This window comes from Gekko japonicus, unplaced genomic scaffold (assembly GCF_001447785.1).
Source record: "Gekko japonicus isolate JY-2015 unplaced genomic scaffold, Gekko_japonicus_V1.1 scaffold346, whole genome shotgun sequence".
NCBI classification, from domain to species: Eukaryota; Metazoa; Chordata; class Lepidosauria; order Squamata; family Gekkonidae; genus Gekko; species Gekko japonicus.
The window spans coordinates 687,497-704,698 of record NW_015161414.1 but is presented as its reverse complement, the minus strand read 5'-3'; positions in this window follow the sequence as shown (position 1 = coordinate 704,698).

Genomic DNA, 17,202 nt, shown 5'->3' with positions numbered 1-17,202 from the left:
TTCTATCCTGCTGAGGTATCAGAGTGGCCTGTAACATTAAATACATTAAATGTATTTAACATTAAATGTAGAATACATTTTTAAATCACTCTCATTTGATTTTTTAAAAATACAAACAACACTGTGTTGTTATATGAATATGAACAGGTGGACATCATAGTATGGCTGCTAACACTGGGACCAGAAATAGCCCTGCAGCAATAGATCGTATCACAGTACTGAAAATGTTTGGTGGAGGAGAATTATGAACCACTCCCCTGTACCACACAGATAGATTTCCATGTGTAGTATTGAATGTGCAAATGACCAATGTATGGAAGCTGTGTTTGTATAATGTCTCCTTCTAAGGTTGCCAGCTCCAGGTTGTGAAATACCTGGAGATTTTGGAAGTGGAGCCTGAGGAGGGTGAGTTTAGGGAGGGGAGGGGCTTCAATGGGGTATAATGCCATAGAGTCCACCTTCCACAGCAGTCATTTTCTCCAGGCCAACTGATCTCTGTCGCCCAGATAACAGTCGTAACAGCGGGAGCTCTCCAGTTACCATCTGGAGGTTGGCAACCCTATCTCCTTCCCACACTTTCTGAGGGATGAACACTGGCTTGTACATTGACACATACTGGTGAACTCCGAGATCTGTATGAATCAGGAGTGTTTCTTAATATGTCTCAGTATCTGGTGAACAATGATTCCACTTTAGGGAGCTTTCTAGGACCTTGATGAGAACACCATCATTGTCCTGGCTTGGTGATAGAATTTTAGCTGACAGTTAGACAGTGATCAGAAGAGGTCTTTGGTCACGCTTTTACACACTCACCACTTTACCAGTCAACTTAAATCATTTCCTCATATTGGTCATATGCCAAGACCCCTGTGCTGATCTAAGAGCTCCTGAGGGCCACTTGACTTAGTTTTAAGGAATCCAACTAACCAAGGCCAGTTCTAGTTTTGAGGGACACTCAGCAGGTTGCTGTCCAGCAGCAGGCACCCTCCCAGATGTGACCATTACTGAAACCACCTCTGTTCTCCACTCACTCAGAACACCAGTTCACAGAATCATGTGACTATGACCAGATTTTTAACAGACTGACCTTATATTTTAAGCTTTTCTGGCACTTTGAGCTTAAAGAGAGAAGTGTTTATATATCTGGATGTGAACCATGCAGATGTCCGGGGTTAGCTGCCTTCCTTTGGAGCAAGATGATTCCCATCTTCCTTTCAGAAATTAAAGCATCACTCACAAGTCATACTGATGTTTCAGGTCAAACAACTAACATATAATGGGGCTGCTGCCACAAATCTGTACAAAGAAACTTGCTGACAAATGAGTTCCTTCACATTTTAAAAACATCTTTCTGCTGACTTATTAGCTGCAGTATTCCATAACTTACTTTCAGAGCTGCCTGTTGTGAGCCATTATCTCCATCATTTCTATATATTCTATGAATGATCTTCTGCCACTACAATTTGGCTATTTTTATTTCTCTTTGCTTCACAGAATCCCAACCAATGTAATTATTTCATGCTCATTGTTCACGTTTAGCACATAAAAGGATTAATTCAAATTCTAATACTGACCTGAACATTCTGAGGGAATTCTATTACATGGTTCCAGATGAGGAGATATCTGGGTGGATTTTTCCAGGGAGGTGGAAGGTATCTGAAGCAGCAGGAGTTGTGTTCCACAGGGTATGTTCCTCACAGACGGTTAGTGAATGAGGCTAATAACTCCCATGATGTATGATGAATAACCTGTCAGGATCTGTTCCTTTGAAGGCTGCTTTCATGTTGCAGCACAACTACACAGTTTAGACCATTTCCGCAGTAGTGAAATTCCACACATTGACTATTTTAAAACTGTGCGTTATGTGAAAATGTCCACAGTAGATTTTTCTTCACGAGGCGCAGACCCAAATTTTCTTCTTCTTACCCCACATTTTTGGAACTTGCTAAAACTGGGGATTCCAAAAACATGGAGTAAAAGGAGAAAACTTCTGTTCTGCACCTGGTGAGGAAAAAATCTACTGGGGAAAGATTCACATAATGCACAGTTTTTAAAACATCAATGTGGGGAATTTCACTACTGAGGAAATGGCCCTAATGTTTACATCCTTGCAAGTCATATGTTGTTGCCAGAGGCAGCTCAGCAGTAACTAGAGTTGCCAGCCTCCAGATGAGAGAAACAAGAGGAGTCCCCAGAACCCACAACAAGCAAAATAGCAGCCCAGAAGAAAGAGAACAGCCCCAGACCTGAGGGGGCCAGGGGGGTAGAGTAGAGTCCCTGAGGGGGATGGCCATGTGAGGTAACACAAGAATGTCCAGACAGTGGAAAGAGCAATGTAAAAGAAAGCTGAAAAGCTGTTATCTAGAAAAGAATGAGACATTTTATTTACCCAGCCAGAGGCAAACTGAATTTCCAACCATATCTGTGGGTGTCATGGGGGCCCAGAGAGCAATTGGCTAAGGTTGATATCTGCCTCAAGCCAGATATTATCTTCTTCATGAGGAATATGCTTTGAGGATAGAATGGCATGAAACCTCTTCATGATGGCAGTCTTTTGGAGTCCTTGCATGATGATTAAATGCTAGGTTCAGGCTACGCTAAAAATGTTGTTAAACTAATTATTCAGGGCCATTTAAGAAATTACATTTTAAAATTTTATCCTTATGCATTTATTTACCTAGTGCAGTTTTATCCCACCCCTCCTCCAAGGACCCAGGATGACATACATTTTCATCCTCGTAACAACCCTGTCAGGTAGATCAGACTTGGAGAGGCTGCTGGAGGAAGGAGGGAATGATATTTGGTTTTCTGCCACAGAAAATATTGCAATGATTATATGATTTATATTTCTCTTGGAGAAATGAACTGATTATCAAAATTTATACGGAGTAAACTTCCAAAACAAAATGGAAAGGATTGCCACACAAGTGGTATCCAATAAATGACATCTGATTATTTTTCTAGGCTAGAGACCTGCATGCTGACATCCTTATAACCCCAGATGTTCCATCATTCTAGACCTCAGGATTGCTGCTGAGTAAAAACTAGCCAATTTGCTCAGGATTTTTTAGTAAATGAAAACTTATTTTTGAAATGTTAAATCATTTAAGGTGTCTGATATGACTTGTAAGCTTTGGAGTAGGATGACTGAGTAGTGCCTAATGGAACCTGTCTTAATGTCAGATTGTGTGTTAACTTTCTATTCTCTCCTTCAGTCAATGTCAACTTCCATTATGTTACTATTTTTCTTCCCCAGTGTATATTGGTATGCATTCTTAGAAATATTTCATAATACATAATCTTGGACACACATGAGAATGTCCAGGGCAACATTCTCTAACTTATAAACCCTCTCGCTTTCTATTGCTCTGTAGTGATGTCACTGAAATTCATATTTAGCTGCTTGGAGATACAAACTTCTTCAGACTGTAGTGTGCTTAGCTGCTTTATGAATTAAGGACCATTTCCTCAAGAAGCTCTCCAGCTTGAAATGTTAATCATCTGAGCACAAGTCAGCAAAGAACTGCAGGGAATGTAGTTTCGCTCAGTGCTTGAATCAGGTGTCTTGGAAACTACAAGGTTCCTTACATGTGAAAAGCTGTTGTGAGAAAGCTCAGATGGAAGGACTCTTTGAATGTCCCTACCTACTCAAGTACTAATTCAAGTGCCCAGAAAATACTGTTTCACCATTTCAGGCAGTAGTAATGGAGTAGGGGCTCTGGGGCAGTTTGAAGCTCAGGGGGCAGGGGAAACTTTTGGGACCCATAACATTCCCTATGAAATCATTAAAATGTAACAGGATATTTTGGAAGCCTCCTGATATTAACTGAGAGTTGGGATGGCATATATCAGGGGTGTTGCATTCAGATTTACCTGAGCTGAATATATACCCATAAAATACCTTATCAATATTTTTCTGGTCTGTTTCAGCATCCCAAAGGTATGATTACCGGGTATATCTGAAAAAATGGTGGAGAGGCTGGAGCAGATTGCTTCGGCCTCTCAGCTGCTTGTCAGGCTTCTACTGCACTCCCTTTAAAGTTTAAAGAGGATCAGCTGTGCTCCCTGCAGGCTCAGCTTCAGGCTGGCTTTAAATGGGGCTGCAGGAGAAGCCAATCCAAGGATCAGCTGGGCTGGCAGGGAGCAGACTGCTCCTCACCAGCTCATCTTTGGGTATGCAGTCCCCCCCCCTTTCTTCTTCTTCTTGGGTCTATTGGACCCCCCCAAAAAAATTTTGGGGGGATTTCTAAGAAATCCCAGAGCCAAATACTATACCAGTGTTGGGTTCTGGGATTTTTGGGGAATCCTGAAATTCTGGGGGGTCCAACAGACTCAAACTGAAAAATACTTGGGGGGGGGAGAGATTGCACATCCCTAGCATGTATTAGAACTCTGCATGCAGGAAAACGATATATGAATGGATGGATGTCACAATCAGGCCAGTAGATGCAATTTTAATTCCCCTCTTGGCACAAATATGATTGACTTAATAAAGGAAGTCACAGCCATCAGTTTGTATGATCTAAGCAAGGTTAATGGTAGGACATTTTGAGGTCATTAATTCATAGATCAAGAGTCATAGGTTCACCATAATTCATAAAGGTTCCCTTGCTCGAAAGCCAGTCGAATCCGACTCTAGGGTTGCGGTGCTCATCTCCGTTTCAAAGCCGAAGAGCCAGCGCTGTCCAAAGACGTTTCCGTGGTCGTGTGGCCAGCATGACTAAACACCCATAAATCAGAAGCAACTTGACAGCACATCACACATGCAAATAGGATACAGTAGAGGGGAAGATGATCCTTAAAGTATGTAGAGCCTACAAAATTGAGGGGGCATCACAATCAAGGGTCATTCCTTTCCCAAGGGAACACACCATATGCCCAGTTAGATGATGCAGCCAACTTGCTATTTTAGCTAGAGTACTAAACCCAACATCAGTTCTTAATTTGGGAGCTCAGGTGATTTTGTAAATCCCAGAATCCTTCTTTCACATCACTGATGAGGCCTGGAATTTCCCCCCAATGTTAATATAGGCTACCTGCGGGGAAAGTATACTGTGTCCTTTGAGTGACCCATTATCCCCTACATGCCTGGGGCTGGGGGGGGGGAGCCACAAAGGCTTGAGTCCTTGCCCCTCTCCATATAAATTAAGCTCTGGTCATTGTTTTCATTTGCATTAGAAGGTTGCAGTAAACTGGCGCCCTTTGAGATGAGCTAGCAAACCCAGCTTGAAATGGAATTGAGCTGAAAAGCACTCCAATCAGCTTACATAGGAAAAACAAATCCATCCATCCCTTACAGAACAAAAGGGCACAGCTTCAACAACAATTAGTTCCACTGATAGCTTATCTGAATAGCTCCAGCATTGCCATGAGATATTGATCAGAGAAAAGAGCTATTCCAAATAGTGACATCTGAAACAATTGGTTTTAAAGCAGTCAGAAGCAAAGGTATTGATTTATCTGGGGATTGTTTTGTCCTTTCATGGGTTTTTGTTTTGTTTTTGTAACCTGTCGCTGACTTTTATATATATTGCTGAATTTTTGAGGGCATTAATTTAGAAAGTGGTGGTGTCTCCACCTTTGCAGGAATGACTGGCTGTCTTCTGGGAAAACTTATGAAAGCAATATGTTGTGCTGGCCATCTGTGATCACAGACACTTTGACCTGATATTTAGAGGGGCATTCTCAACCTTACTGCGCAAAATAATGATTAGGTATTCTCTAAAGTGGTTTTCTTTTCCCCTAAACTAAAATTTCTAGGCTCTCTGAAACTGTTTGTATAGTAAAGTCTTTTATGTTTTGGGTGTGGATGGGAAAACTACCTGTAGCCTCAAAGAACATCAAGGTAGCATATAGAATGATCACTGCAGAGAATTATTGAACTAGGCTACAAATATTCTTAAAAGTTCAGCCAGGTTTAACAACCAGAAGTACCAGCCATTGACTCTCAGATCTGATGGTGCATAGAATCTCTAGCTACTGCTTCTTTTCCAGAATGAGCTAACTATGTCTTCTCCTTGTTTCTTCACCTTCCTTTGCACTGCCCTGATGTGCTTTATTTCCCTGAATCTCTTTTTTTTTACTTAAAAAAACCTCCCAGCCATGCAAAATTATATGCTCAATCATGTAGAACTAAAACACACACACAAATGAAACATTCCTGGTAAGGGAAATGTTCTGTATGTCATTGGCAGCCTACTCAACAAAGCAAAATGTGCAGAATTAGAGGTATCAATCAAATATAAAGTCACCATAAACTAGAAGTTCAAAACAGGGCAGCATTAAGCTTGCTCCATATCCAAACACAAATAAGCACAGCTACTAACATGCCTAATCTTTAGTTTTCCCCCAAAAGCACTTGTGAGCAGTTAGTTTGGCATAGGGAAGGCTCCAATCCCTTCTTTTCTACTCAAATTTAAAGTGAGTCATATGCAGTCATTGCAAAGGATGCTCAGACCACTGGATCAAAGAAATAAAACATCAGTGGAAAATGAAGAGATCAAGATTAGCAGTAAACTGGATCACTGCAGTTCTTTACACACAACACAAAGTGCTATATAGGAGTCAGGTGAGGATGGTGTCAGCATCAGTGGGTGCTTCAGGAAATCCAAAGCAAAAACAAAAAGACAACAAATAGGGGAGATCAGTACAATATAATATAATTTGCAACAGTGCATTGTAAAGGGGAACCACCCACTATGCTTACTTGCAGCAACTAGAGTGCGACAAGGAGCCACGGTGGCTCAGAGGTTAAGACGCTGAGCTGCAGACCTGAAGGTTTGTAGCTCGGCAGTTTGAGACCCTAGTGCCGTGTGATGGAGTGAGCTCCCGTTTATGGACCCAGCTCTTGCCAACCTAGCAGTTTGAAAGCAAGAAACTGCAAGTAGATAAATAGGTACCATTTCAGTGAGAAGGTAACAGCATTCCATGCACCTCAGCATCTAGTCATGCCGCCACATGACCACGGAAATGTCTTCAGACAGTGCTGGCTCTTCGGCTTGGAAACAGAGATGAGCACTGCCCCCTAGAGTCGGATTCGACTGGCTTTCGAGCAAGGGAAACCATTAGCTTTACCTTAGAGTAAGACAAGACAACAAATAGGGGAGATCAGTGCAATATAATAATAAATATATATAATAGATTTTGCAACAGTGCATTGTAAATCCGCTATTCTTATTTGTAGCAACTAGTTTTACTTGCACTAAAAAGGTCAAGACAGTGTGGTGTAGTGATTAAGAGTGGCAGTCTCTACTCTGGAGAGCCGGGTTTGATTCCCCACTCCTCCACATGAAACCTGCTGGGTGACCTTCGGCCAGTCATAGGGATGCCAGTCCACAGGTGGGAGCAGGGGATCCCCCGATTTGGCAGGCTCCTGCCTCCCACCGGCCAGCTGGCTGGTGGGGAAGCCCCACCCCCAACAGCAGCCACTGGCAGCCACCTCTTGGAGTTCAGGCATGTGCCCCCCCCCCTTCTTGCAAAAAGCATTTAAAGGGACCCTTTAAATACTTTTGGCAAGAAGCAGGCGGGGGGGGGGGCATGCCTGAACTCCAAGCAGCGAATTTGCTGCTTGGAGTACAGGGGCACAGGGCGCTGGTCCCCAGCATGAAGATATCGCTTCTGTGTGATGTCATTGCATTGGGGACATCCCCACCCCCTCCAGAAACATCCTCCAAAGTCCCCTGCCAGGGACTAGGAAGGACCTGGCAACCCTAGCCAGTCACAATTTCTCTCAGAACTCTCTCAGCCCCACCTACCTTGCAAGGTACCTGTTGTGGGGAGAGAAAGGGAATGTGATTGTAAGCGGCTTGGAGACTCCTTAGGGTAGAGAAAAGTGGGGTATAAAACCAACTCTTCTTCTTCTACCTCAGTTTGCCCATTCAATATCTCTGCCTTGGCAGACAATATGAAGAGGTTTTGCAGGCTGTTGGGGAAAAACAAGTTAAAGTTAAGTAAGATGCACCTGCCATGTCCCAGAAACTCTCTGTTATTCAGGCAGAAGGCACAACATTAAATTAGCCTAACCTCTGTTGAAATCAGCAGGGTTTGCACTGCTTAACTTTCTTTTGATTGGGTCAAAAGGCCCTAAAATATTTCAGTACAAGTGATGATGAAATTATACAGTAATAGGAAATGCATGATGGATGTAAGCAGGTCTGCTCAGAAGTAAGCCCCATTTTATTCAGTGGGGCTTACTCCCAGGGAAATGCAGCCTTAGCACACAATGAACCAGTGTAGGTTCATTGATTTTAGTGGGTTTGGACTGGAGTGATACTACATAGGACTGGACAGAAATGATGGATTTAATTAAGCCTAAAACATAAGGAAATGAGGGTATTAAATTGCCTCTGCTGTTAGTAGGACTTTGCTCAGAAGTAGAAAATTAAGTCTCTGTACACCCAATGCTTCTTGAGTTTCATGGCCTTTTGACCTCACTGTTTATAATTTTTCCTAATAAACATATGTATGTGTGTTTCTCTGTGTGTGTACACACTTCTTCTAAGGGCCCCTCTCATAAATCTGATTAAATGAACTTTAGTCTATGAAAACTTATGCTAGAATTTTTTAAATGGTGATCATTAAGGTGCCACACAAAGTCTGTTTGAGTCTGCTGTAACAAACTAACGCAGCTGCCCTTCTAGGACTCCACTAGATACAAAATAGTACATATAATGGTTCTGGTTTATCCAGACCAACTATGTCCAGCAAATGTATCTCAAGAACATGGTATTTCACTCTCTGAGAGAAGCTTTCACAAGTCTGCTTTTTCAGATTACGCCTTCAGCTTACTCAAATAAACCAATATACTGAGAAAATCAATGTTGGGTTGTTTTGTGGCCAAGGGATCACAGAGGACAGTCTTTGCTGTATTCTGTTCCATCTATAATACAATGGTCCAAGGAGACAGATTTGTTAGTGTTATTGAGCAGTTATTCTGGAACAAGAGATTTAGTAAAAATCTGCTGAAAATACATAGCTCATAAAATGTTGTTGGTTGCAACAGCAATTCAGGATATTGGAAGCAAACATCTTCAGTCTATTGTAGTAGCCAGTCATGGAGATAATTTGATTTAAACCATTAAATGTCATGTAATGCTGCATCTAAAGATGTCTGACGATATTTGCTTTGACTCCAAAATCTGTTCTTCCCTCCGCACCAAGGGTGTCCTGTTCAAAGCTGTATTGGCTTCTGTGTGTATCATTTTTCTGTTTATTTGATATTATTGTAACAACCAATAGTTTTGAACAATAATAGAGTTTATGTTATTTTCCTCCGCTGGCCAAGTTAATTCCACCCCCAAGAGCAATGTACATCATTCATAAAAGCTTTGAGATAAAATAAAACATTAATAAAATATTCCAAACAAAAAGATGGCATGTATTAACTGGTCCCATTTCCGACTGCTGGCCACTTCACAGGCTGGGGAGACGAGGGCAAGACAGATATGAAAAGCAGCTTGAGCAGAAAGGGTGCCAGCCATGATGGCGATGGTTGCTGTCCCCAACCAAAGGCCTGGCAGAACATGTCTGCCTTACAGGCCCTGCAGAATTGCATAAGGTCCCACAGGGCCCTGGTGGTATTTGGCAGAGAGTTAGGGCCAGGCAGGGGTCGTTTCATAGAAAAAGAGCTAGGGGAACTCATTAGCATAACTCATTAGCATATGCCACACCCCCTGACATCACCAGAAGTGTGTCATGAGGCCACACACCCCTGATATCACCAGAAGTGTGTCATAAGGCCACACCCCCTGCCATCACCGGAAGTGTGTCATAAGGCCACACCCACCACTCAGTTAGTCTTAGTCTTAAAGGTTAGTCTTAAAGGTGCTATTTGTTAGTCTTAAAGGTGCTATTTGAACTCTTGGACTTTTGCAGCAACAGACTAACACAGCTACCTCGGGGAAGCTTCTGGATGGGGCTGGGAGTCCTTGTGGAGGCCACGTGGAGTGGCCTCGGCCAGGCAGAGTGGGAGGATGCCAACTTACCCTCCTGCTTCTTCCTCCTTCTGCAACAGAATGAGGCTGGAAGAAGGGGGCGGCCGAAAGAAGGGGCAGGGCTTCGTCGTTTGCCCCGCCCCCCTGCACCTCACCCGGGGGAACTGCGATCCCCCGTGATCCCCCAAAAAAGTGACCTCTGGGGCCAGGACCGAAAAGGCTCTGGCCCTGGTCAAGGACAGCCGGATCGAAGCATGCATTTTCTACTAGTTCAGGAAAGGGTGCTGCTTGTATGGTGCCTGGGCTGGATCTCTGCATTTAGCACTTGAGGCTAGACATGCAGTTCCCAAAGCTTCATAATGAACTACAGAACCAAGCAGCTGATGTACTGCCAGCTTTGATGGGGGAGGAGGAGTCTAGAATTCAAACCCCATTTTATTTCATCTCCAGGAACTCCAGCCCTCCTCCTTCACCCTCAAATAGGTGATCAGCTCTGTCAGAGCTCATATCGGGAGGATAGGCAGTTGTACACAGGGATGCTAAGAAACGGGGTCAGAGGTACAAATTTCTGGGGTTCCACCCAGATTGCCCTGGGGGTTCAGGAAGCCAGACAAGCTGCCCTTGGGGATAGCAGTGAAACACCTCTTCTAAACAAAAACATCCTGAGTGTGTTCTTCTGAATATGAGAGGGGCATGAATGTGGTTTGGAGAGAGGAAAATTTATCTTTATCTGGTGGCTCATGCAGACTCTCAGCCCTGCTTACATCCATGCACACTGCTGTGAGAAATGAAATAAATAAAGGGACTTCTGATAAAGAAAATCTTAAATACCTTGCTTTATACTGTAGTAGAAAAATATTGCTTGAAATCAATTGATTAATGCTTATTATGAAACTAGACAGTAGGCCTGCACAAACAACCCAAAATTAAGAATAGGGACTTCTGGTCATGAATCTTATAAATTCAGAGGTGCTTGGCTACATATAAAAATATAGTATCTGAACCTAAATGCTTGAGCAGGCTGGCTTGCTATAAGAAAGAGAAGACCCTCTGGAGGGAGAATTGACTGTTGGCTGGGGTGGGGTAACTTTTAGACCACAAGATATGCTATCTCAGCAGACCTTCTAGAGGGAGGAGTTAACTGTTGGCTAAAAAGCAGAAGCACTATAAGGGTGGGGTAACTTTTAATTAAAACAAGTTTTTATTAACGGGATATAAAACAAGTCCAAAATTAACCAGTTCACCATTTCTTAATACATCCCTTTTCCCTTAGGGTGGGGTAACTTTTAGACCACAAGATATGCTATCTCAGCAGACCTTCAAGAGGGAGAGTTATAGGCGTGACGGCATGTGATGCCTCTAGGCGAACGGGATTAGAAGTCTGTACATTTTGTTCACCAGCCAGTGGGGGCCAAGACAGGGTTTTTTTAATTTTTCACACCCCTCCGGGATAGTATATATATCTGCTGATTAGCTCAATTCGGTGTGTTCAGTTCTCTGAGCTGGGCACCCTGCTTGCAAGCTGTGAACGCAATAAAATATTCTGCTTCATTGAAAGAAGTCTGTCTCCAGAAGCTCATTATTGGTAAGAGATAATTGCGTTGATAACACTGCAGTGAATGTGCAGTCCACTAATACGCTAAAAGGCATCTGGTCTAGGACCATGTGGTCAAATGAGTCAAAACTCTGTAGTAAACAAGGTTGCCAACCTCAAGGTGAGGCCCAGCAATCTCCTGGAATTATAAATGGTCTCCAGATTACAAGGATCCGTTCCCATGGAGAAAATAGCTACTTTGGAGAGTGAACGCTATGGCATCATATCCCTCTGAGCCGCCCCCCCCCCAACCCTGCACTCTCTAGGCTTCATCCCCAAATCTTCAAGAATTTCCCAACCAGGAGTTGGCAACCCTAAATATAGGAGCTCTCCACTAATGGTCTGTTTCTAAATGGGTTAGATTAAACCATTTACCAGTCCATATAATGTGTAGCTTTACATAACAGAAGGGATTCCAGTCAAACTGAAGTGTGTGCAGATAACAGAGGCTGAACAAAGACAGTCCTACTCAAGACTGGTTTGCCAATACCAGCAAAGCTGAATGCTTCTTACACACAATAGTTCCTGTGTTGGCTGATCTGGTGTGTTGGCTTTAACAATACCCAGTAAAAGAGTTACTGAAGCACTACCACGTACATAACACGGGTGCTTGCATTTCCAGCTCACTTGTGATACTCGACAGAAAGGGGTTATAGTAGCTGCCCTCAAAGGCATAACAGAGCATGTGGGGAAAGTGCTTGGCAGGCACAACCGCTTAGGAGAGCCAGCCAGCAAACCTGGAGAACAATCAACGAGCCTGAGCTTGTGCACCTGCCAGCTGCATTTCTGTTGCTCAGTGGCCTGTGCGCAGTGCACTGTTAGCACATACAGATGAGCATTCTCTGGAAAGGGGGCAGGCATTCTCAAGCCAGATGGCCGCATTAGAATGACCTTCACCTGCCCTTGATCCATGTGGAGCTGTATGGGCAAGCAGAGCTTTAAAGAAACAATTTTTTTTAAAGCCGTGTCCCTACTACAAAGGAAGGGAAACCTCTTTCATACTCAAACTGCTCCATAAACTAGAGTTCAAAGGCTTGATTTAGTCCTCCCAGTGCCCTTTGCTTATTGTTCTATAATTTTAGTATTACTGTAGCAGCAAATGTACCTGTATGGGTATGTTTGGCATTGGCCTGTCCTGGGCAAAAGCTACAACCAAAGAAAGGGGCAAAATGTCCTCCATTACATGAATAGGATTGATGTATAGAAATCAAATTCCCCAAATTATGACAGAATTTGTTTGTCCAATAGTTTACATCCTGGCATGGGTGTTTAGACTTTCAGAACTGAGCATGCAAACAGCAAATTGATTTCCAAGAGGCCGTTATATTTATTTCCACAATGGGCCTTTTTCCTAGTATTCCATATTTCTTAAATAATTTTTGTATCCTATCCTCCTCCAAGATCTCCTTTTATCTTAACAACCATTTGTTAGATGTTGCTGACCTGCATTAACTGGCCCCAGTTCAACCCTTGGATTGATAGAAAATAGGGATTCTATTATGCAGATTCAAGTTGGTATTTTGAAATTGGTTATGTTTTTCTTCCCTCCCTGCCCCTTTTGTCTCATGGGTCTTAGAATCTTTCTGCACTGTGTCTTTTATATCTAGTTTTCAAAATTGTCAACTGCCCTCAGTGCCTTGGCAGAAAGACAGTATACAATTTTATTTTAATCCCACCATTCCTCCAAGATAGTCTGGGTGGCATACATAATCCCCATCGCTGTACCTTTACAAGAAGCCGGTGAGGTCGCTTAGACTGAGGCAGGGAGAGACTGACTGCTCCAAGGTCACCCAAGAAGTTTCATGGGCAGCTGTGGATTTGAACCCTGGCCTGCTCAGTCAACACACTAACCCTTACAACACACTGGCTCTCAGCTCTTATTAGAACCACAGAAAGGAGGCAGGAAAGCTCCATCCCACTGGCAGAGATGCCTTGTGCACAGAGAACATGAACCATTGAATCTAACTGCATATTTTGCTAAATTCTAATTATTTGGAAGTACTTTTAAATTTTCCGTAATGGTCTGAGATCACTAAAACAACAGATTCATAATGGGCCTTGAGCCAATAGGCTGCTCACTCCTGTCTCTGCAGCCATTTGCATCTCAGTTATGGAGGAGGCCAACAGCAACTTAAAGGCAATTAGAAATTATTTCAGCACCAGGTTTCCTGAGTCAGAGATTATATCTTCAGACGCACATTAGTGTACACCCATTAGGCTTGGTTAAATACCCAGCAGCACAGAGCAGGGAGGGGGGAGATTGCAAAGCAAGTTTGGTGTAGAACAAGATCCAGTCAAAAGAATAATCAGTTCATCAAATGAGATAATGGAACAAATTGGCAACTGTAAGGGATGGGATATATGAGATGTTACCACCTATAATGAGCTAAGAATCAAGGTCCCTGTTAATTCCAGAGTGGGGAAGTAAATTGTTTTCAGGTTTTAAATGAATTCTAATCCAGCACTTTCCTATTAGATCCTACTTATGAATTTCTTTTAATCAGCCACTATATATCCTGTAAGGTTAACATGTTCCCCACTGATTTCCTAACACAGAGATTTATAACACCAGACTTGTACGTCCAGATCTCAAGTTCCATCCTTATAACTTTCCCTTCCTTTCCCAATTTCTTGCTGCTTGTTGTTTGCATGATCATTTCAAAATAGTATCATTTCCCCCCAATGCAGTCATTACCCGATACTAAATTGTGTTAAACTGACATAAATAAAATCTTTTAAACCACAGAATTTGTATGCTTATTTTGTGCTTGTGTTTTATTTGCGGGGCAAAGGCTTTCCTCATTGTTTGTGTTCCATCAGTAAAATGCAGGGAAACTGCTGCAGATTAAATCCTACTGAAACGGATGTTGTGCTGCAGGCATTGCTTGATTTTGCCTGCCATCTGGTGGCTCAGTTCTAGCATGGAGCAGAGCTAGCTGTGTTGATCCACAGAAAAATTCCTAAAACAGCAGCCGTCAAACATTTTATTAGGACCAACTAAAATATTGCAAAATATGGAGACATGTTTTGAATTCCCAAGGCCATCAGACTGAATGCTCCACACAGAAATCAAAAGCTGGGGGAGGGGGAATGCACTTTCAGCCTGATAAAGCCCCTAGTTTGATGAGACATTCGTAAAACCTTAACATGGAATACAGGATGTGTTACAGCCTTGGATTAGGTGGTGGTAACTGCAAAGCACAGATGCAATCCGGAATTTGCAAACCGATATGTGGGGAAGGCATCTTCCCTTAACATTTACCAGACTTGTAGCCAGTTCAGTTCAGTTGTTCGGGGCTAGCCATTTAAACTTGACAGCTGAGCCCTGCTGAGTCTACTGGTCAGCTGTTAGGTTTAAATGGCTTTCTGGCAGCCATTTAAACCTAACAGCTAACTGGCGGGCCTGCTCAGCTGTTAGGTTTAAATGTCTCTGTGAGCCATTATACCATTTGGTTTCACTCCCTCCTTCAAGGGGGGGGGAGTGAAACCAATAGGCATTCCCCCCCTTTCTCCTGGCCCGGGTGAGCCATGGCCAGGAGTAAGGTGGAAGGGAAGTCCCTTCCAGGACAGTCCCCAACCCTTTTCTCCCAGCCACGGCTCACTGCAGCCGGCGAAAAGGGGGAACCAAATTTGCCAGACCAGCTCAGGTGGGGCTCTTTTGGGGCTTTTAGGGGGGGGCTTGTACCCATCCCTATTCATTATACCCAATATTGCCATATTGTTTCGTCTAAATATTTAATACAAATGAAGCGCTATAACTGTATGCTGTATTACAATACTCAAGCTTCCCCTTTCCCCTTTCTTTTCTTTTCTCATCTCTTCCCATTCTTGCCACATACAAGTATTTGAAGTGACCCTTACAGTACCACCCTAAGCAGGTCCATTTAAAATCCTACTCAGATCAATCCAAGTTGGGCTTACTCCCAGGAAAATGTTCTGAGGATCAGACTGGAAGCAGTCCCACTCACAGTGCAATCCTAAAGACATTTTGGATATACCTGGTTAAGGTTGCTTTTTAAAGCAAAGTTACTCCAGTCCAAGTCTATTGAAGTTAGTGGGGGCTTAGGAGTGCCACTCTGCTTATAATGGGGCTGTTAGTTGCTCACCAAAGAATCCAAAAGCAGTAACTCCTAAACTGTAATTGCAATGCTACACAACACACGCGACAAAGTATCTGAACTAGAACTGTTGACAAAGATTATTATTTTCTTTTCTTCCTGTCTTGAGATTACCTCATCATTTAACAGCTCCCCGCGTCTTGTCGCTCCATTTAATTCCACAGTCTAAAGTATTTTATTTATTTATAATTCAATTTATATCCCGCCCTCCCCTAAGGCTCAGGGCAGCTAACAATTGGGGCAAAAGCCATAATTAAAACAATTAAAACAAGATAAAAAATAACAATAGTACAACAAAGTGCTGGTGCTCTGATGTTCCCAGTTCCAAGATGGGTTCCGGTAGGGTGGATCCAGACCAACGACGTAAGTTCCAAAGCAGCAGATAGCCAGTCTTCTTCCCAGGGCCCGCTTGCACCCTGATGGTATCTCTGCCAATTTTCGGTGACGGTGCATTGATGGAACAGTAGCGGCGGCGGCTCCTACTCGAAAGCCTGGCAAAAGAGCTCCGTCTTGCAGGCCCTGCGGAACTGCGCAAGATCCCGCAGGGCCCGGATCTCCTCCGGGAGCTCATTCCACCAGGTAGGAGCCGCCACCAAAAAGGCCCTGGCCCTAGTCTCGGTGAATTTGACGTCCCTGAGGCCTGGGGTAGTCAAAAGATGTTGGCCCCCCGACCATATGCATGTTCCATCGCACCATACCCACATGCCCATGTCTGTCCATTCAACTGTTTAACGTTGCCAGTTTTGATAGTGATCATCTGTATGGGGAAGTGGGAACCCTGAAGCCAGTTTCTTTTCTCCTGCCTCTCCAACCACATCATATGGATAGCAGATTAGCAGTCCTCCCCTCCCAAAATGTAGCCCAGCTTTCAGCTCCGAGAGGCAGTACCCTGTTTTCAATCTGCACGTATCAGTTTGAAAGCACCAGCCATGTATTTATTTTATTTATAACGCACCTTGCTCATCTGTGGGGACCCAAAGTGGCTTATATTGTTCTCCTCTCCTTCATTTTATCTCGCACCAAGCCCAGGAGGGAGGTTAGGCTAAGTATACGTGACTGGCCCAAGGTCTCCTAGTAAGCTGCCATGGCAGAGCAGGGATTCAAACCCACATCTCCCAGATCCAAATCAAACATTTTAACCCCCACATCACACCGGCTCTGTGTGAGCAATTCTCAGTACAATTCTCTATCATTAGTTACTTCTAAACATGTTAGTCTTTAAGGTGCTACTGAACTCTTGCTCTTTTCTGCTATGGACAGGATAACATGGCCACCCATCTTGTTCTAAACATGGTATTTCAGTACAACGGAATTTAATGAAATTATCTAATACTATTCTCCAGGTCCTTTTAAATGTGTCTTTTAGCCAACTGCATTGCAAATATATTTCCAAAATGTTCTTTTTAAAAATTATTTAGGAAATGCCAACATTTTCATGCTCTCACATTTTTTTGTTGATTTAATGGTGAGTTCGCTTCATACCGCCCTCATTCCTCCTTCTTTCCCCCCATAATTTATTTATTGTATTTTATTTTGAGATTTGTATCCCGTCCTCCCC